Raw genomic sequence first — 21,421 nt, 5'->3', positions numbered from 1 at the left:
AGTATCTCCATAGGCCTACTCATTCCTTGTGGCTGATGCACTTAATAACGTTTTCTGTAATTAATATGTGTTATCCTTTTCATACTCACATTTCAGACAGTTAACTACCTCAAAAGCAATGATCAGTCTATAGCAATATCACTGCTTTCATTCAGTATTTCACTTCACTGAAATGTTCCTTTTGTAAAGTACGTGGCATGACTCATGAACGAAGCAACCGTCTCTTGTCGCACCGGCTGGTTTTTCCACTTGCTCATTAAAAGAGTGAGGCCGTCTTAATAGCTGGTGTACGCAGGATGGAAGTACGACTCAGTTCGTTAGCTTCTCCCACAAAGCCTGCACTGCAGTAGCGACACGAAAATATCTTCGACAATCACCAACGTAAGTACACGACCAATTTTCTTTAGACTAAAAAATTGTGCCATCGTGAAGTACTTATTAATGACCTGATAATATGTACTGTATATGAAGGAGGCCTGTACGTTCCGCGGAACATGTGTTAGGACGTCGTCGTGTTGGAATATGAAACACGGGGTGTTCTGATGCAGCTTCGCAGACATGGCTTTCGCAGTTTCTATGTGCCAATTTATTTTTGAACGTGCTTCTGTGAAAGCAAAGATAGTAATTTTGCCTATTCATTTCCAAGAATAAAACGCAGATACCGCCCGCAGTGAACGAGGAACTAGTACATCGCTACTTTAATAGAAACAAGAATTACAGCACAATGCAACATACAAATTAATGAAGCAATGCTACTGCAGATGGTATTGTTTTATCGTTAAGGTCGATATTGACGGAAAACATTGTCCGTTCAGAGCTAGGAGCCATTCGGTCAAGGAAAACTGGCCGGATTATAGGACACCCTTGTTGCAACAATGTAACTAAATTATAAATGCACTTGGACTTATTTTGATTTAATTTATGTTGAAATATTATTTTATACCATATTAGTCGTTAACACATTGTGCATCAAGATGGATATGAGAAAATATTTTATGTGGGTGTAAATGGGTGCGAATAATTGTGTTACAAGCAATTATAAAAACTGCACAATGCTTTGGAAGAATGTATGATGAGACAATACAAAGATTCTGTGGCCGCAAGAGAAACTGAATAAGAGGAGTGAATTATCTCCTAATATCTCTACCTTAGGAACAAGCCATTAAACCGCTGAAAGCATAATCACAAGAAGCAGCAGCACCACCTGTTAAAAACATAGTATATAAAAGACTGTGATATAAAGAAATATTGCGCAACGGTCGTTTCTACGACTACACGAGATAACGCAATCTTCTGTCATATACATTTCGTATGACCCAACACTTCATTATATTTCGTTCGTGAAATAGAAATACTAGTATCCACAGGTTAAACAGCGTATGAAGTAGTTATTGCTCACCTCCTCGGACTTCTCACTCCTTTTTCCGTACGAATGTGATTGGCGTTGTTCTGAAAAACATTTGTGTTTAAAATATGATTAACTTTTTAATATCAAATTAAAAGTAAAAGGAAGCACCTGAAAATCTCCAGAGCATGACACTTTAAGTGGCGCTGTATCAAATTACTATTCTATTACTCAAACAAACGCACAATACCATGAAAATTACAATAGATGAGTATCTTCGCAATAAGAGAGGTTCGTTTCGCAGGCGACTACCACAACAAGATACATGTTAATTGTTGTCTATAGGTTTATAATAAAAAAATTCTCTATGTCCTTCAGAGAGAAGTATTATTATAACGACGAGCCACTGAAACAAAACAAAAAAATTAAATGGTCGGTGTAGCTGGTTTTGGTGGAGAGTCATTAACAATGTGATGCTACAGCATGTATCCGTAACAGAGGTTTGAATAGCCAATGCTGAGGTGCATAAAAACGCATTCAAGAAATCGTAATCGGACTTCGTTAATCATGAGAAGGTAATGAAGAGAGGTTCTTTGATTAATCACCCAAGTTTGAACATAGGCGACAGTAAGGGCGGTCGATCAATCGCATCACCGTATCAAGACTTGCACGTTGTCTCGTCTAACGCTAAAGCAGAAACAGATTAGAAATGGACTAGGAGAAGGTAGTTACAAACGTATGTATAGTCCTATAATGTACAGACAAGAACAAAATACCGCACCGTCTAATCAAAGGGTGCGTCTTCCACAACACAGAAGAAAAGAGAGAGTGTGGAGGAGACAAGGTCACTCGCTAAAATAGCTAGTCCCATTTGTTTCAACGGTTATGTTCACATTTTACAACGTTGCGTCATCCTCTCTACCGAATGGCCGGTAGTGCAATTAACTTTTGGAAAAGTGGAATCATAAGGCGCATTTATCTTCTATGGTGAGAGCTGAGCGGAAGTGCCAATAGTTGTGAGTGGTGTGGTGCTTTAACGTTGATCGAATAGCTCTATTAGTTTACATCAACGCTCCGGAAACCTTTGGCTTTCCTAGAAATTTCGATTGCTCCGCTATCTAGTGACTTCTGCTCGTACTATTTCCACGACTTTTCCTAGTTTATTATTGTGCTACGGGTTTTAATGATAAAAACTGTGAAAGAGAGGCTACAATATCTTCTACATACAGATCATGTGTAAAAACAGTAACAGATAAATAAACAATACGTTTATTGGGTGCAATTAATTTCGTTTCTTGTTTGATTTTAATGTTACCATCTGTTTTCCAAACTGATAACGTTTCCAGAATGAGATTTTCACTCTGCAGCGGAGTGTGCGCTGATATGAAACTTCCTGGCAGATTAAAACTGTGTGCCCGACCGAGACTCGAACTCGGGACCTTTGCCTTTCGCGGGCAAGTGCTCTACCAACTGAGCTACCGAAGCACGACTCACGGCCGGTACTCACAGCTTTACTTCTGCCAGTATCTCGTCTCCTACCTTCCAAACTCTACAGAAGCTCTCCTGCGAACCTTGCAGAACTAGCACTCCTGAAAGAAAGGATATAGCGGAGACATGGCTTAGCCACAGCCTGGGGGATGTTTCCAGAATGAGATTTTCACTCTGCAGCGGAGTGTGCGCTGATATGAAACTTCCTGGCAGATTAAAACTGTGTGCCCGACCGAGACTCGAACTCGGGACCTTTCCCTTTCGCGGGCAAGCTGTGAGGACGGGCCGTGAGTCGTGCTTGGGTAGCTCAGTTGGTAGACCACTTGCCCGCGAAAGGCAAAGGTCCCGAGTTCGAGTCTCGGTCGGGCACACAGTTTTAATCTGCCAGGAAGTTTGATAACGTTTCTACTTGCTATTTTTGTTGTGACCTACGTCAGAAAACCTGTCGCATAGTCCATCCTAAAGCTACAGGGTATGTGCATACATTAGGCGTAGCTAGTACCACAATGTTCCGGTGGTTCGCCACTCATGTTACGAACGACGGGGAACTAGGTTGCACGTCAATTGACATCTGCAGCGACTACGGTGAAGAAGTGATATCATTCCATGATGGTGGCCAATAGTACAGAAATGTGACAACAAAATGGCTCTGAGCACTATGGGACTTAAAATCTGAGTCGCAAATCAGACCTAAGAGGCAGTGACAGTGTCAGACTGCGTTTGCAACAGGGCAAAGATTTTATTCTTGAGATCGGACTAAGTATCACACAGAACTTCTATGGACTAGCACTGTACCGGACTTGAAGTGGAGCATTTGTAATAAAGTGTGTTCTGGGAACACTGCAATGTAATCATTTTGGCAGTCATGCTTTTCGAAGGCGTGCCTGATGTGAAGTTGGGAGTAGCGCCCCAATGACACTGACATCAGCGGCACCTACAGAAGAAGTAGACACAGCAGTTTTAATATGCGAGCAGTAATCTAAGTGTCCATATGAGTAACATTTGTTAAATTATTACAGTCTCTAATAGCCAAATAAAATACCACTACATCATGTAGTGGGATAGGAATCAAGTAATATTTTTAAGGACAAGCTTTTCGCCTTTATCTGTTAGCTTTTCTTAAAAATCGCCATAAATGTTTATGCGTCCATAGCTAATATATGAAAACTTTTACTGCTAGTTTGTTGGAATACAACAGAAGTTTGTATGGTGGTAGGACTTAACGCTGTTCCCTCCTGTGTTGCATGCAGTTGTCTATTTCAAGCAGAGTAAAATATAAATGTCGAATTAGCAGGGCCTCCCGTCGGGTAGACCGTTCGCCGGGTACAAGTCTTTTGATTTGATGTCACTTCGGCGAGTTGTGCGTCGATGGGGATGAAACGATGATGATTAGGACAACACAACACCTAGACCCTGAGCAGAGAAAATCTCCGAGTCAGCCGGGAGTCGAACCCGGGCCCTTAGGATTGACATTCTGTCCCGCTGACCACTCAGCGGCCGGCCGCTGTGGCCGAGCGGTTCTAGGCGCTTCAGTCCGGAACCGCGCTGCTGCCACGGTTGCAGGTTCGTATCCTGCCTCGGGCGTGGATGTGTGTGATGTCCTTAGGTTAGTTAGGCTTAAGTAGTTCTATGTCTAGGGGACGGATGACCTCAATGTTAAGTCCCATAGTGCTTAGAGCCATTTGAACCATTTGACCACTCAGCTATCGGGGGCGGACTCATGTAGAGTTATAACTTATTACTGTTCGCTCGTAATGAATCGGGTGTCGCCCGTACTTGCGCCGCGCGAGTCAAATGTCACGTGGCTGCTGTTCGAGCTCGACTATCGTTTCCCCAGCCCTAGTTGTCAGGATGTCAATAGTAATACTGCGTATGTACATTTACTTCTAAGGTTTCAACCAAATGCTAAGCGTCGCAACGTAGAATATACTCTGGACATTCTATATAGGATAGAGGCAGGTTCTAAGCGTGTTCCAAAGAAAAATCATTATTTTATGTTGGTGAAGAAATCTGTACATGTAACGGCAGCTTGTAGAGGTCAAGAAATCTCTTGTATACGCAAAAATGCAACGAGGTAACTATGGGGAAGCATGGAACACTGTTTGATTAATCGTAGATGTTATACAAAATGCAAGAAAATATGCAGCACTTCCGTCATTTTTAAACAGTAGCTTGTAATCCAGTTTATAACGATTTGTATACTCTGTCGAGTAAAATGACATCTACAGTTTCAACTTAATTTAACGTCCCTTACTTTGTCGTTTAGTATTACACATCTTCAAATAAAAATCAGTCATGTACTAAGAACCATTTTCTGAACGAACCCGTTCTAGCATTCGAAATGGATTACTATCAAGTCTTTCTGTGGTTATGAAGCCATGAAGAATTTCCTGGTTGCCGCTAGCCGCTTAGCTTCGTACGCCGTCACAAAATTAAAAGAAAACCTTCTTTCGGCCTTCTCGTGACCGACTAAGAAGTTTCCAACACGAGTTCTCCATTACCTCACAGTGTTTCTGGCTAACAGACTCTATCATTTTTTTCTGGAGGCAGCATCACCGTTACACTAGACCGTAATTAGCGTCATATGTTTCAAAATAAACCATTCCATACTTTTCGTGTTCTGAAAGTTCAGCGCATTCGCTCCTTTCTCGGACTGCTCTCTGACCTTCATTAAATTTTTTCCGCCCTCAAAACGATTTATTAACTGCGAAATGTGTCTCTTGTCTACCATACAGCTCTTGTCTGTCGTAGCACTGTCGTGTTCGCGGGAAAGTACGATTTATTTTTCTTCCGGCTGTTATTCGCTATTCTTTTCTTTCCACCACTAGTCTACATCCACACCTCAAATAGCTTACGGGAATGCAGCTGCGTAACGATCTCGACAACGGCCGACATTTCGACATGTAAACACCACAGAATTTTACAGTCTGAATCTTTCTACTGCGAAGCTAACCTGGTCTCCGCAAGAGACGATGCATTTACTCCATGGACAGCACGTTACCAGGCTGCTTTACCTTACGTTAACATAAGAGAAGTTCACGTTTCACAAGCTGCATCTACGTTTACACACACTCTCAAACATCCCACGTAATATATGTCATTCCCTTCCCAACTTCATTTCTCAATTCATGACGAGGAAAATTACCGTTTGTATGTCTACGTTTATGCCTTAATCTCTTATCTTATTCCTATCCGTAGCAAAATACAGTGATTGGACAAAAAATGGAATGACCGTGACAAATGCATGCTCGAACATAATAAATGGGGATGCTAGCCAATCCTGTAGATTGCACTGTTTTATTTGATCACGACCGGCTCCTGCGTCGTGTCTTCAGTACATTTCAAGGGTCAGTAGCGGCCGGAACAGTGTTACGTGTAGCTGTGAGCCTCTGCTAAATGACTTCTAACGATGGCAAATTGCTCGAGCTCATATGATGGATCCTTCTGTAGCCGAGGCAGGCGAAATGTTTGATGTGTCAATGGACACCAGTATCAAAGATTTATATCGCATACAGGGAAAGCGGAAAAACATCGTCCGATAAGTCACAAAGCGGGCGAAAGTATGTGACGAGTGACTGTGACAGACGGTCGCTGACGAAAGTTGGAGGAAAAATAAAAGGATTACAGCTGCAAATTCACTGCAGAACTCAACGTGGCACTCGCGAACCCTGTCTTCACCGAAACAACATCAAGGGAAAAGCTGGTAATTGCAAGGCGGAGTGGAATACCAAAACTACACATCAGTCATACAAATGCCCGTATCAGGGAAACGTGGTGCCGAAGTCGTAAAACCTGGGGTATGGAGCATACGAAGAAAGCCATTTCGTTCGATGAGTCTTCTTTCACACTGCTTCCAACTTCTGACCCAGTTCACGTCCCAAGAGCCAAACATGGCGATGGTTCGATAATGGTTTGGGCAGCCGTATAACGGTTTTCCATGGGCGCTGTGGTTAATCCGAGAGGTTGCATTACTGCCAAAGACTATGCGACCATTTTGGCTCATCACGTCCATCCCTCGGTATAATGTTCGTTCCTCAGTGGTGATGCTGCGTTCCAGTACGACATGATCCCTGTACACACAGCTCGCAGCGTCCAGGACTCGTTTTGAGAGAATGGGTCAGTTGTCACATCTCCCCTGGCCACCAGTCACCAGATCTCAGAATTATCGAACCTTTATGGTCTACTTTGGAGAGAAGGGTGCGTGATCGCAATCCACCTCAACGATCCTTACTGGAATTGCGCTATTTCGCAGGAAAAATGATTCAATATTCCCCGGAAAATCACACTGCACCCGTATTTACCCATTCCGAAACGACTGGAAACGATGGTTTTTTCTATACCATGTAACGCTAAATTTTACATCTACATGCTCAAAATGTCACAGACCACTGAACGGAAATTTATGTAGATAGTAACTGTTCCGAAAGAACAGATACCAACGATGACCATGCAGCTTCCCTAAAAAGATATGATAATCAAACCTCAGCTGCCAACAGGTGTTGTTGATACACCTCAATGGGGACAGCTGAACAGAATTTTATGAAGATAGTAACTGTTCCGAAAGAGCAGATACGAATGATGACCATGCAATTCTCTAGAAAGAAATGACAATTAAACGAAACCCTCAGCTGCCAACAGGTGTTGTTGATATACCTCATTGGGGACAGCTGAAAACGTGTGCCCCGACCGGGACCTCCTGCTTACATGGCAGACGCTCTATCCATCTCAAGCCACCGAGGGCAGAGAGGATAGTGCGACTGCATGGACTGATCCCTTGCACGCTTCCCGTAAGACCCACATTCCCAACTGTTCACAACCAACATTCACAATGTGCGAATGCGCATACTTTGCCCGAACTCTTACGGGAATCGTCACCTTAGCTGGCGCGAGTAATGAGTGAATGGGCAAATATCCTTTAGGAACATTATAAATGTAGGTTGTGAACAGTTGGGAATGTGGGTCTTACGGGAAGCGTACAAGGGATAAGTCCTTGTAGTCGCGCTATCTTCTGTGCCCTCGGTGGCTCAGAAATAGAACGAATCAGGCCTTGTCGTTCCGCAAATAGACACTGAAATTTAGTTTTGTTAACGAATGTGCTCGACCGAAGGCTTACGAGATCGAACGTTATTTACGGGACGAGGTGAAAATCGAACCTGACGTTCTGGTTGGAATACACTTATCTATAGTCAGCAGCGTGGTCTATGTCAAGCTCATAAATGAAGCGGCATGTGACGAACTACTACTTCGACACCGACAAGGACTTCGTTTCTGTCATTCGGAAGGGAATTTTGGTGCGCTAACAGTTGAACACGCCGGCATGGGACTCCGAACGATCCGCGTCTTTGAGCTTCCATTCGCAGTGCCAGAAGAATTGGTGACATACGCCCTGCGTCCTTACGGAACGGTCCTATCCCACGTGGCTGAAAAATGGGCGAGTTTCAAGACGTATCCTGTCCTCAGTGGCGTCAGACAAATACGCATCGAACTCCGAAAACACGTCCCGTCATACTTGTACATTGCCGGTTGTAGGGCGATTGTCATCTACGACGGACAACCAAGGACGTGCTCTGGGTGTGGGAAGGAGGGACACGTACGTTCTGAGTGTGCTCAACGAAGGTTATTACAGCTGCCACGGGATGATCCACCCCTCACGCCGCATCCGACTGTGCTCCCCATGACTTATGTCGCCGCATTACGCGATGACGTGGGCCGCGAGACAGACGCGTATCAGAACATACAGACAGCGGCAGATAGTGGCGAGCCACGGAAGGACGACGTTGCGCTGGACCTCCTGCAGCAGTCACAGGACGCCCTCTCTTCGGTGCCGCTTGCGGCCACTTCAGATAAGGCACTCGGAGACGTCGATAATACGACGGTGCACGATTCCGACGTCCCCCACGAACAACTGGAGACCATTCTGACCTCTGATTCCGAGGCCCGGCAACGTAAACAGCGATCACCAAAACGCCGGAAGAAGCGCCGCCTCACGGTGGAGAACGACCACTCTGATCTAGCAGACAATTCTGAGACGTTTACGGGTACAGAACAGACGACCATGGATACAGAAGAACTGCCTAGCGTGGATGCAACGGTGGCCAGCGGGACGGCGGCACGACCTACCGCTGACGATGCTCCAGACACAGCGAAGGAGCTCGATAGACGGCAACAGGCTACTGAGGAGGCTACGGCGCCTGCACCGCACGACAACGATGGGACACTAGGGGACTGGTCAGGAGACCCACCCCCATGGGGAACAGATGCTGCCGGAGGAACTGTTCCCACGCACTCTCCCGGTGTAAGACCGGCAGAGTGCACGGAATAACGGCAGACCATATGAGAGGACGGCGCGGGACGTTAGTCCGACAGCAGCCTATGTACGGTAAAATTAGCGACCGTTCGGTACCCTATCTACGTTGACCACCATGCAACAAGCTTATCGGATAGGATGTTAACATCAATAGCATTGGGACGCCGGTAAAAATCAAGATGCTCAGTGACACGATAAAGGGTGCGGATTTAGACATAGCACTATTACAGGAAGTTCGGGTACTTCCCCCCTCGGACTTTTACGGTTACGACATTTACTGTTCCCCGTGTGACGAGAGAGGCGTTGGCACAGCTATATTATTAAAGGAAGGGATTCGTGCAGACGAAGTAGAGTATTTGCCTTCTGCCCGTTGTACGGCCGTGACCATAGGTGGAATACGTTTGATCAACATATACGCACCGTCAGGCTCGGACAAGAGAAGGGACAGAGCAGATTTTTACGCCCATGAAGTTACACCGTTGCTCCAGGGACGATTCGATGCTTGCATACTCGGCAGAGATTTTAATTGTGCGCTCGACAGAAAGGACCAACAATCTAACTATACTACTAGCCAAGAACTTAGGGAGCTGGTCAACGGGATGGAATTAGTCGATACATGGGACCTGAAGTATCGCAACCAACCAGGATATACATTTTTTACCAGCCACTCCGCGAGCCGTTTGAATCGGATCTACGTTTCAAGGGCGTTAGCAATGTCAACGGTGGACGCAGAAATATGGCCGACAGCGTTTACAGACCACGAGGCATGCATTTGTACGGTTAACCTTGATAGACAGCAGGTATGGAGACGGAGAGGCAATTGGAAGATGAACGTCCCCCACCTGCGAGATACAGCATGCCGACGCATGGTGGGGGACGCGTGGCATGGCTGCCTCCGTCGACAAAATTCTTTCGGTTCTGTCCTGCAGTGGTGGAGCGAGTGCGCGAAGCCAGCTTTACGGAGGACTTTAATAGGTTACGCGAAGGAGGTTTCTCAAAGGCAGACCACTGAGTTCTACTTTACGGCTCTCCGGGAACTGTTAGCTCAACCACCTACACCAGAACGCCAGACGGCCGTCCACCGAGTTAAGGCGAAGCTGGTGCAACTTGCGACGCAGAGGATGGCAGGTACGATGATAACGCGCGAGGTCGCAGGATTTCCTGCCCAACGAGGTTCCCTCGATGCATTATGTGATAAAGGAAAGACGAAGAAGACGCAAGAATTTAATACATGAGATCGATCTCGGTGATGGCCGTCGTTTTACAACACGTAGGGACATAGCACAGGCGTTCACGGATCATTTTAGCAGATTCTATGCGAGCAACTGGGAGAGTCAGAGGGAGCTGGGGAACGTCCTGGAAGAGATCCCAGACGCGACGAGCGTGAATGGGGAAGCGGACGGATTATCTGAAATTACGTGTGAAGAGCTGGAGGAAGCGATTACACGAGGTGCCTGCAACAAGTCCCCTGGTCCAGACGGATTCCCGTTGGAATTTTACCGTGCCTTTGTGACCATTATGACACCGATGTGGCTATGTATGTTTAATGAGCTTCTGCGGCAAGAAGTACCGGTTCACATTCAGTTCACGGAAGGGCTCATGATACCGATACCGAAGCCCCGTGGTGGCAAACGGCCTTGTGATTATCGCCCCTTGACCCTCCTTAATAGTGACTACAAGATCTTCATGCGCATCCTGGGCAGTCGTATCAAAAAGTCGCTGGAGAATCGAATGCATGCCGATCAGACTTGTCTTGGCGGCATCAGTAATATCCACACAGCCTTGGGAGACTATCGTGACGTAGTCGCCCTCGCGGCTGCATGCCGCCTCCGGGGGGCGATGGTTGCAGTAGATTTCGATCATGCTTTTGATCGCGTGGATCATGTGTACCTCGCAGCGGTGATGAACAGGATGGGTGTCTCGCCATTATTGACCAATGCTGTGATGCGGCTGTTGCACGGCGCCAGATCAGCGATGGTGGTCAACGGAGGAAGAAGAGAGTATTTTAAGATCTTAAGATCAGTGAGACAGAGTTGGTTGGTTGGTTGGTTTGTGAGATTAAAGGGACCAGACTGCAACGGTCATCAGTCCCTTGTTCCAAACCTGAAAAACTACCACACAGAGTAAAAAATCGGATAATAGAGACAACAGACAACACAGGACAAGAAAAACTCAGGCAAAGAACAGACATAACAAATTAAAATCACACGGAGTGTGGCAGTGATTGGCCAACCATAGAATAAAAAAGGAAAAGCCAACCACCGAGAACACATTAAAAATTCAGTTTAAAACCGTAGGCCAAAGGCCAGGATCTACACAAAACAATAAAATAGAACATAAACACTCATATCAAATGATAAAAAAAACCTGCCCAAATAAAACGTAAAACTAAGCCAGCCATAGCAGGGTCATCAGTTAAAAGGGCAGGGAGCGTATCAGGCAGCGCAAATGTCCGTCTGACCACAGCTAAAAGGGGGCAGGCCAACAGATTGTGGGCCACTGTCAAAGCCGCCCCGCAGCGACACAGAGGAGGGTCCTCCACACGCAGTAAGTAACTGTGTGTCAGCCGGGAGTGGTCAATGCGGAGTCGACAAAGGACGACTGAGTCTCTGCAGTTGGCTGGCATGGATGACCGCCACACAGTCGTCATCTCCTTAATGGCATGGAGTTTATTGGGCGTGATCCGATCGCGCCATTCAGCGTCCCAAAGCGCAAAAACTTTTCGGCGGAGGACCGCTAGCAAATCAGTCTCTGAGAGGCCAACGTCCAGTGACGGTTGCCTGGTGGCCTCTTTCGCCAGGCGGTCAACATGTTCATTGCCCGGGATACCGACATGACCGGGGGTCCACACAAAGACCATAGAGTGACCGCAATGGGCAAGAGTATGCAGGGACTCCTGGATAGCCATCACCAGACCAGAACGAGGGAAATACTGGTCGAGAGCTCGTAAACCGCTCAGGGAATCGCTACATATCACGAAGGACTCACCTGAGCAGGAGCAGATATACTCTAGGGCTCGAAAGATGGCGACCAGCTCAGCAGTGTAAACGCTGCAGCCAGCCGGCAAGGAACGTTTTTCGGAATGGTCCCCTAGAGTTAGCGCATAACCGACACGACCAGCAACCATCGAACCGTCAGTGTAAAGAACGTCAGAGCCCTGATACGTGGCCAGGATGGAATAAAAGCGGCGGCGGAAGGTCTCTGGAGGGACTGAGTCTTTCGGGCCCTGTGCCAAGTCGAGCCGAAGGTAAGGGCGAGGAACACACCATGGGGGTGTACGCAAAGTGGCCCGAAAAGGAGGTGGAACAGTGAAAACCCGAAGCCCGGAGAGAAGCTTTCTGACGCGGACCACGATCGTACAACCTGACCGGGGCCGACTTTCTGGCAGATGGACGACCGATCGCGGGAACAGGAGACGATAGTTTGGATGCCCGGGCAAGCTAAAAACATGGGCAGCATAAGCGGCCAGTAAATTTTGGCGCCTGAACCGCAATGGAGGGACACCTGCCTCCGCAAGTATGCTGTCCACTCGGCTGGTCCAGAAAGCACTAGTGGCAAGGCGTATTCCGCTGTGTAGGATTGGGTCCAGTACCCGCAGCGCAGATGGGGATGCTGAGCCATAAGCCAGGCTCCCATAATCCAGACGAGACTGGATTAACGCCTGGTAGAGCCGTAACAGGGTAGATCTGTCGGCGCCCCAGCGGGTGTGGCTCAAGCATCTCAGAGCATTTAGATGCCGCCAACACGCCTGTTTAAGCTGCCAAATATGAGGCAGCCAAGTCAGCCGGACATCAAAAACTACACCCAAATACCTGTGGGTCTCCACCACAGCAAGGAGTTCGTCAGCAAGATAAAGCCGCGGCTCAGGATAGACTGTTCGGCGCCGGCAGAAATGCATAACGCGGGTCTTGGCAGCCGAAAACCGAAAACCATGCGCTACAGCCCAAGACTGCGCCTTGCGGATAGCGTCCTGTAGCTGACGTTCAACAGCTGCAATGCCAGTAGAGCTGTAGTAAAGGCAGAAGTCGTCAGCATACAGGGAAGCGGGGACAGAATTTATCACCGCCGCAGCGAGGTCGTTTATTGCGATTAAAAACAGGCCGACACTGAGGACAGATCCCTGTGGAACCCCGTTCTCCTGGGCTCGGGAGGAATTATGGGAGGCCGTGACTTGCACGCGGAAAGTATGATATGACAGAAAATTTCGGATAAAGATCGGCAGAAGGCCCCGAAGACGCCATCCAAGAAGCGTAGAAAGTATGTGATAACGCCATGTCGTATCGTACGCCTTCCGCATGTCGAAAAAGACAGCGACCAGGTGCTGACGGCGGGCAAAGGCAGTACAGATGGCCGACTCCAGACTCACCAGATTGTCGGTGGCGGAGCGGCCTTTACGGAACCCACCCTGAGACGGAGCCAGAAGGCCCCAAGACTCCAGTACCCAATTCAAGCGCCGGCTCACCATCCGTTCGAGAAGCTTGCGAAGAACGTTGGTGAGGCTAATGGGGCGGTAGCTGTCCACCTCCAAAGGGCTCTTGCCCGGTTTCAAAATGGGGATGACAATGCTTTCCCGCCATTGTGACGGAAACTCACCCTCGACCCAGAGACGGTTGTAAAGGTCGAGGAGGTGTTGCTTGCAGTCCAGATCGCATCCATCTGACAGTGGATGCGATCTGGCCCAGGAGCGGTATCAGGGCAAGCCACTCACTGAATGGAACATTGTAAGATTCAGAATGGTGGGTGCGAAAAGAAAGGCTCCGACGTTCCATCCGCTCTTTAATGGAGCGGAAGGCCAGGGAGTAATTGGAAGAAGCGTAACTCAGAGCAAAATGCTCTGCCAAGCGGTTGGCAATTTCGTCGGAGTCTGTACAAACTGCTCCATTCAGTGAGAGAGCAGGGACGCTGACAGGGGTCCGATTGCCATAGAGGCGTCGGATCTTGGCCCAGACCTGCGATGGAGAGACATGAAGGCCGATGGTGGACACATACCGCTCCCAGCACTCCTGCTTGCTTTGGCGGATAAGGCGGCGGGCCTGCGCACGCAGACGTTTGAAGGTAATGAGGTGTGCAGTGCAGGGATGTCACTTGTGACGCCAGCGATCTTTAATCGCTTCAGCGATCTCAGGCGACCACCAAGGCACAGTCCGCCGCCGAGGGGACCCAGAAGAACTGGGAATGGAAGATTCGGCGGCAGTAACGATGCCGGTGGTGACCGATTGAACCACCCCATCAATGCCATCATTAGAGAAAGGCTCAATAGCGGCAATGGAGGAAAGCAAGTCCCAGTCAGCCTTATTCATTGCCCACCTGCAAAGGCGCCCAGAAGACTGACGCTGTGGCAGTGACAGAAAGATCTGAAAGTGGTCACTACCACACAGGTCGTCATGCACTCTCCATCGGACAGATGGTAAGAGGCTAGGGCTGCAGATCGAAAGGTCAATGGCGGAGTACGTGCCATGCGCCACACTGAAGTGTGTGAAGGAACCATCATTTAACAGCGAAAGATCGAGCTGTGCCAATAAATGCTCAATGGTGGCGCCTCGACCTGTCGCCACTGACCCACCCCGCAGCGGCTTATGGGCGTGGAAGTCGCCCAGTAATAAGAAAGGTGGTGGCAATTGGGCTATCAGCGCAGCCAGGACATGCTGCGCGACATCACCATCCGGTGGAAGGTAAAGACTGCAGACGGTAACAGCCTGTGGCGTCCACACCTGAACAGCGACAGCCTCTAAAGCTGTTTGTAGAGGGATAGACTCGCTGTGAAGAGAGTTAAGGACATATATGCAGACGCCACCAGACACCCTTTCAGAAGTTGCCTGGTTCTTATAATAACCCCGATAGCCATGGTGGGCGGGGCTTCATATTGCTGGAAACCAAGTTTCCTGAAGAGCAATGCAGAAGAAAGGGTGAAGGCTGATAAGTTGTCGGGGCTCAGCTAGATGGTGGAAGAAACCGCTGCAGTTCCACTGGAGGATGGTATTGTCCATGGCTGAGAAAGGCGTGACGGGACTGGGAAGGCAGATTACGCCTCCGGATCACCTGCTGCCTCCGATGGAGCACCCGTGCAAGTGCTATCCATTGCGTCTGACGGACCGGCGAGATTGAGGTCCTCAGCGGACACAAGAATCTCCATCGCATCCTCAGACGCAGAGCTTGTAGGTAGTGGTGGAGTAGGTGTCACCGCAAGTGCCTTGGTCTTTCGGGGCTTCAATGTCGCTTTCTCTCGCTGTTCCTTTGGTTGTCGTTGTTGAGAGGGCTTATTGGGGTCAGTCTCCGGGACCGAAGATGATCGCGAAGCACGACGACCAGCGACCTGTGGCTTCTTCAGCCACTGGTTGGTGTCTGCTGTGCCGCTGGTAGGAACCTGGGAAGGGAGTGACCCAAGGAATCCCTTCTGAGTGAGAGAAGCCGAAGAAGACTTACGCTTCTCCAGCTTAGAAGTGGGGACTGGTGTCCCCGGTGGTTTAGTGGGTGCTGCTCCCGAGGTAGATGGTGTGGGAGCAACAGTGAGAGAAGAGGCCCCCATCGTCAAGGGGGCAGGTGAGGTCCTCTGACTCTGAGAGCTGACTGTTTGTGTTGCAGCTAAAGGAGCTTGAACAGGAGTGATGGTTGAGGCATAAGATGCCATCATACGCACAGAATGTAGCCATTCAAATTTCCGCTTAGCCTCGGTGTAAGTCAGTCGGTCCAGGGTCTTATATTCCACGATTTTGCGTTCTTCCTGTAAGATCCTGCAGTCTGGCGAGCAACGTGAATGAGGCTCTCCACAGTTGACACAGATGGGAGGCGGAGCACATGGAGTATCGGGATGAGACGGGCATCCGCAATCTCGACATGTGAGGCTGGAAGTGCAGCGGGAAGACATATGGCCGAACTTCCAGCACTTAAAGCACCGCATCGGGGGAGGGATATAGGGCTTGACGTCACAACAGTAGACCATCACCTTGACCTTCTCCGGTAATGTATCACCCTCGAAGGCCAAGATGAAGGCAACATCTGGCGTGAGGTCGGTCGCTTGAAGGCGCGGCCCTGTCCATTGCCGACGCGCCGTAAGGCACGGAAGCTCGCAGTAGGGCGTATCGCTTCTGGTCGGGTGTGCTGCGGCAGTCCTCACAAGGGGAAGTGATGCGTCTCAAACAGCCTCTCCTTCCCAAGTGGCTCTTTCCACCTTCCTGTGGTGCCAGACGTTAAGCTCGGCATTCTGCCTTGCGACAAAAGGGAGAGCTGCGACCCAACCCGATGCGAAAGCGAGGGGTGCGTGGCACAGGGGAGCTGTGTCAAGGGACCAGACATCTGTCCCTCTCTGTTCGCAGGGTACAGACCAGCAGGTGCTCTGTATGCCCGCGATCTCGTTCGTCGGCGTGGGATCGCGGTGCGAGTCGGAAAGGGTGCTTCGCCGCGCCCCTGGGTAACCTGGGCGTGTTCTGCCAAACCCAGGAGGTGGTGACACCACCTGGGCCAGGTTAGATGGGTCCAGACCGCCGAACGACTGGGTGACCGACCCACCACCTGAGTAGGAGTGGGTCCTTGGCCGAGAGGTGGAAGCTCGGGCTAGTAGGCGGCGAAGGGCGAGAGGTGCATCCGTCTCTCCGGAGTGTGAGTTGCACTTGCCGAGGAGCGTCGCGTCAAATCGTCGATGACGGAGCCACCGACGGGGACCAGTGCGCTGGCAACGGCGCGCTGAACCCAGCAGTTCGATGGTGCCCTTGGCCTTGGGGTGAGGCCGGTGGGCGAGCTGCATGTCCCCCCCCCCCCCATGCCAGAGGAGCCGGTCTGGGGCAAGACATGGGCTCCCAACCTTTTTCACTCGTCAAATCAATCATGGCTGACCAAGAGACGAGTGACTCGAGTGTTCTTTCAAGGTGTTCGACACTTATTGTTCCCACCCCTGAAGAGGGCCTGCGGCAGAACGCAGAAAACGTAACAGAATGGCATACTAAAATAAACCAACTGTTAGATTCCAGTATGGTAAAATAAGCAATACAGCAGTACTCTCTATCGAAAAGGAACTCCCCGCCTGGGCTATCGCTAGTGCGAAGCTCGAGAGGCGACTAGAAGAACAAGAAAAAGAGAATGAATGACTGCGAAAACAGCCCACTAAAACGTGGGCAGGGGTGGTCGCACAAGCGGCCACCAAAACACAAACTACCAAAGAGACCATTGAAAAGCTGTCCAAAAGGCTTGACAAGGCTGTCTTCTTAAGACCCCTGCCAGGTCAGGACAACAAAAAAGTACAAGAACTATTCACAACTACTGTAAACCCGGCAGCAGACAAGATAAAAATAAACAAGGTTGAGGCAATAAAAAATGTTGTAATAGTAGATGTTGCCACTGAAGAAGACAGGGATAAAATACTTAATCATGACAAACTCAAAAAGGTCGTTAACTGTGAACCGCCCAAAAAGCGGAATCCTTTAGTGATCCTGTACGACGTGCCCACCACAATAAATGAGAATGATATTTATGAAACAATAAACAAACAATATTTTGAGAACATGAGTGTGGATAATTTCAAAAAAGAATTGAAACTGCGCTTCAGAACTGGACCTAGAGAGCGCAATGTAGTATATCATGTAGCCGAAGTCTCGGGGAGTATGTGGCGTAAGCTCACCACTATGGATAGAATATACATGGGGTTCCACTCGATAAACGTTAGGGACTACCTCGTAGTTCCCTGGTGTCACAACTGTGGAGACCTCGACCATGTTCACAAACACTGTGAGCGAAAGCCGGCTTGCTCCAGGTGCGGGACAGAAGATCATACTAGGAAAACCTGTGGCAAAACAGGGATATGTATCCCTTGTACAAGAAGAGGAAAAAGGAACTGCAATGCCACTGGAAGAAATTGCCCCACATATAGGTCACTAGAACAAAGACTTTTTTCGAGAACTGATTATGGCCGAGTCCATATCAGGCAACAGGAAGCCTAAAGGAAAGTCTTCGAGTAAAAGGGTAAGGGATGCACTAAGGGCCAGCAGATTTAGGGAGTTCTTACAAGGAGCCACCAAAACTCGGACCAGGAAAGTAGACACAAAAGATGCTGGTGTACAAACGGACCCCTGTGGTCAGATTGGTGCTCCCTCTCCCCCAAGCCGGGGACTAAGGTCGCTTGAAGAGCTAGAACGACCAAAAGGGCGTCCTGTGGCAAAACAACAAATGGAAGCACCAGAGAAACAAAAGATACAAGTCAACACAATAAGCAGCACATCATCCTCCATAAACTCTTGCTCACAAAAAGGTTTGGGCGTAGATCCCAATAGGGTATACCCCAACCTAGAACACGCATTACAATTAGCACGCCTGGAGGAGCCGGTGGTCCTCACCACAGCCCTGAGCCATGTGGTGCGTATCGGTCATGAATACGGCAGAGACGTCATCTTCTCGGTGATGGAGGCTGTCGACAGAATACAGCTGAAGACAATGAATCTCCCCACTGACTTCGGAGCCCTGCGTGACCTAGTCAAAAAAGTCTTTGAAAGGTGAAATGAGAAATTCGACCTCGACGAACTTTACAGTCAATCTGTCATTACAAATGGAAGAATAGCTCACGATTGGAGCAAGAATTGGCCTGAATCGCACATTAGAACATACTACGCACGTGACCCATTTAAAGGTAGGAGAGATTAACACACACAACAGTAAATTAGTCATGCAGGAACTCCGCAGAGTCGTGGAGGAGAGGAGTCTGGATGTGCTCTGTCTGCAGGAACCATACTCCCTGGCTGGGCGAATCCCATTCGCGGCAGCAAGCTGGCAAGTCATTCATAGCGGAGTAGAGCCCAGAGCAGCTATAATGATCGTCAACAAAGCGCTAAGAGCCACAGTCCTCTCTCAGTTCTCCGACGATCACTGCAACGTCGCGGAACTACAAGCACCAGCCGGAGTACTGTACATCATCAACATGTACTTCCAGTATGGCCGGGCAATAGATGAATTCTTAGACAAACTCATACAAGTAACCACGGCGTTGCGGGGACGTCGATGTGTCATTACAGCAGGCATAAATGCTAAGTCCCCCCTGTGGTTCAGCGGCACACGAGACGACCGAGGAGAAAAGGCCGAGGAGACCATCATGGTGGTACAGTTAATGGTCGCCAATAAGCAAGGAAACCTGCCCACCTACGCAGGAGGTGGGGGCGAGGGCACTAACATTGATGTCACATTGGTCACGCCCAATCCCGCCACCAGAGTAACAAATTGGATGGTCTGGGATCAGGTAACAACCAGTGAACATAATCTTATTACATTCTCATTGGGAGACGAGGAGTGCCGCTGGGACATGGGGTGGGAGACACAGTTAAACTACAACAGAGCTGACTGGGACCGCCTGTCAAGGGAGTGTGAAATACCGACATTGCCTGATGGTGACGAAAATGTCGAAGGATACGCCGAGGAACTGTTGAAAGGAGTTGTTAGGGCGGTAAAAGCTGCCGTGCCAACCAGGAGGAGAGCCGTAGCGGCCTCTCCGTCACCATGGTCAACTGAACTGGGACAGATGCGCCAGTCAGTTTGGAGGGCGAGGAGGTAGTACCAGTGGAATGTCGTCTGGAAAAAAAAGCAACGCTGGTTGCTAAGATACAGAGAGGCAAAGGAGCACTTCCAACAGGAGCTTAAAGCAGTAAGGCTACAGAGCTGGGAAAAGTATGTACAGACACAATTAGCTACGGACCCATGGGGCATACCGTACAAGTTAGTACGGGAAAAGATTAGGTCGCCCATGGTGCTGTCCACCGTCAGGGATCAGGGCAGGATGACGGAGACCTGGCAGGAAACTGCTGAGGTCCTCCTCCGTGTCCTGCTGCCTGACGATGGCGTGAATGATGACTCTGAGGAACAACAGCAGATTCGGAGACAAGATCAAGAGAAATACCGGAACAACAACATGGTATATCCCTTCTCCGAAGAAGAAGTAGCCGCTCAGATAAATGCCCTTAAAAGAGGCAAGGCTCCTGGCCCAGACGGCATCACTGCAGGGGTGGTGCAATTCCTGGCCCCCCAGTTGGTAGCACCTCTCACAAAGTTATACGATGAGTGCTTGCGGCTCGGGAAATTCCCCCAAATATGGAAAAAGGCCACAGTAGTAATAATCAAGAAAAGCCCAGACAAAGATCCACGAGAAGCTAAGTCCTACAGGCCCATCTGTCTACTAGACACACTGGGGAAACTTTTTGAGAGGTTGCCGGCAGACGGACTGGCAGCACACCGAGTTTTGTACGGGATGAGTGACAGACAATTCGGCTTCAGGGCCGAGAGATCGGCGTCTGACGCCATCGCCCTGGCTGCGGAGGTCTGCGCCTCTACCCCGCACAAATACGTGGTCGGCATCATGGTGGACATCAGTGGCGCCTTTGACAACCTGTGGTGGCCCTCGCTCTTCTCCCGATTGCGAGAGAAGGAGTGCCCGAGGTCGCTATATGGCTGTCTCAGGAGCTATTGTGAGAATAGGGAGGTTTGACTGTCGTCCCCTATCGGGAGAATAAGTAAAAAGATCACCAAGGGGTGTCAACAGGGATCTGTCCTGGGGCCACTCTTTTGGGATATTAATATGGAACCCCTCTTGGACAACCTTCAGAACAGCGACGATGTGCTAGAGGGCATAGCCTATGCGGACGACCTCCTCCTGCTGGTTGGCGGCCGTAGCTGCGAAGACTTAGAGCCGAAAGTTGAAAGGGCCATATCAGTCCTAAGTACATGGTGCCACATGACCAAAATGAAGATTTCACCAACTAAATCTACATATCTAATCCTAAAACAACAATTAGCTAGGAATCCAACTGTAAGGATAGATGGCTCACCGGTTCTTCTACGCCATGAGGCGCGATACCTGGGCGTAGTCGTCGATGAGAGGTGGACTTATGCATCACATATTGACACCGTCACACAGAGATCATTAGAAACATTAAATAATCTAATAGCGATTGGTCACAAGCGGTTCCACTTACCACCAGAATTAATCAAATTATACCATAACAGCATACTGACATCAATTGTAGGATATGGGTCAGGAATCTGGGCCCACAGACTCACGAGGGTTATGCTTGCCATGGCTGTGAGAAGAGTGCAGCGGAACATGCTTCTCAGATCAGTAGGGGCATACAGAACAACACCAGGAGGAGCCCTAACAGTACTAATGGGGCTCTGTCCGCTTGACATAAAAATCAGGGAACAAGCAACATGGTACTGGGTTAAAAAGGGTAACAGGGGTAAAATAGTTGATCTAATGGGGATTTACGTGGGGAACAAAATAGAAATCAAACGCAGGGGGGAAGAACTTTGGCAAG

At 49.0% G+C, this 21,421-nt stretch overlaps 1 protein-coding gene across 1 annotated transcript in view; it reads left to right on the top strand.

Moving 5' to 3' along the window:
- The first annotated feature begins 355 nt into the window (after positions 1–355).
- LOC126412761 (thymidine phosphorylase-like) overlaps positions 356–21,421 on the top strand; it is a 406,501-nt gene continuing 385,435 nt past the window's right edge. Inside the window, exon 1 of the mRNA XM_050082513.1 lies at positions 356–381. The gene's annotated coding sequence lies outside the window, so the exon portion shown is untranslated. The remainder of the gene's footprint in view (positions 382–21,421) is intronic.

Source organism: Schistocerca serialis, chromosome 7 (genome assembly GCF_023864345.2).
Source record: "Schistocerca serialis cubense isolate TAMUIC-IGC-003099 chromosome 7, iqSchSeri2.2, whole genome shotgun sequence".
Lineage (NCBI taxonomy): Eukaryota > Metazoa > Arthropoda > Insecta > Orthoptera > Acrididae > Schistocerca > Schistocerca serialis.
This window is presented reverse-complemented; position numbering and strand designations above follow the sequence as displayed.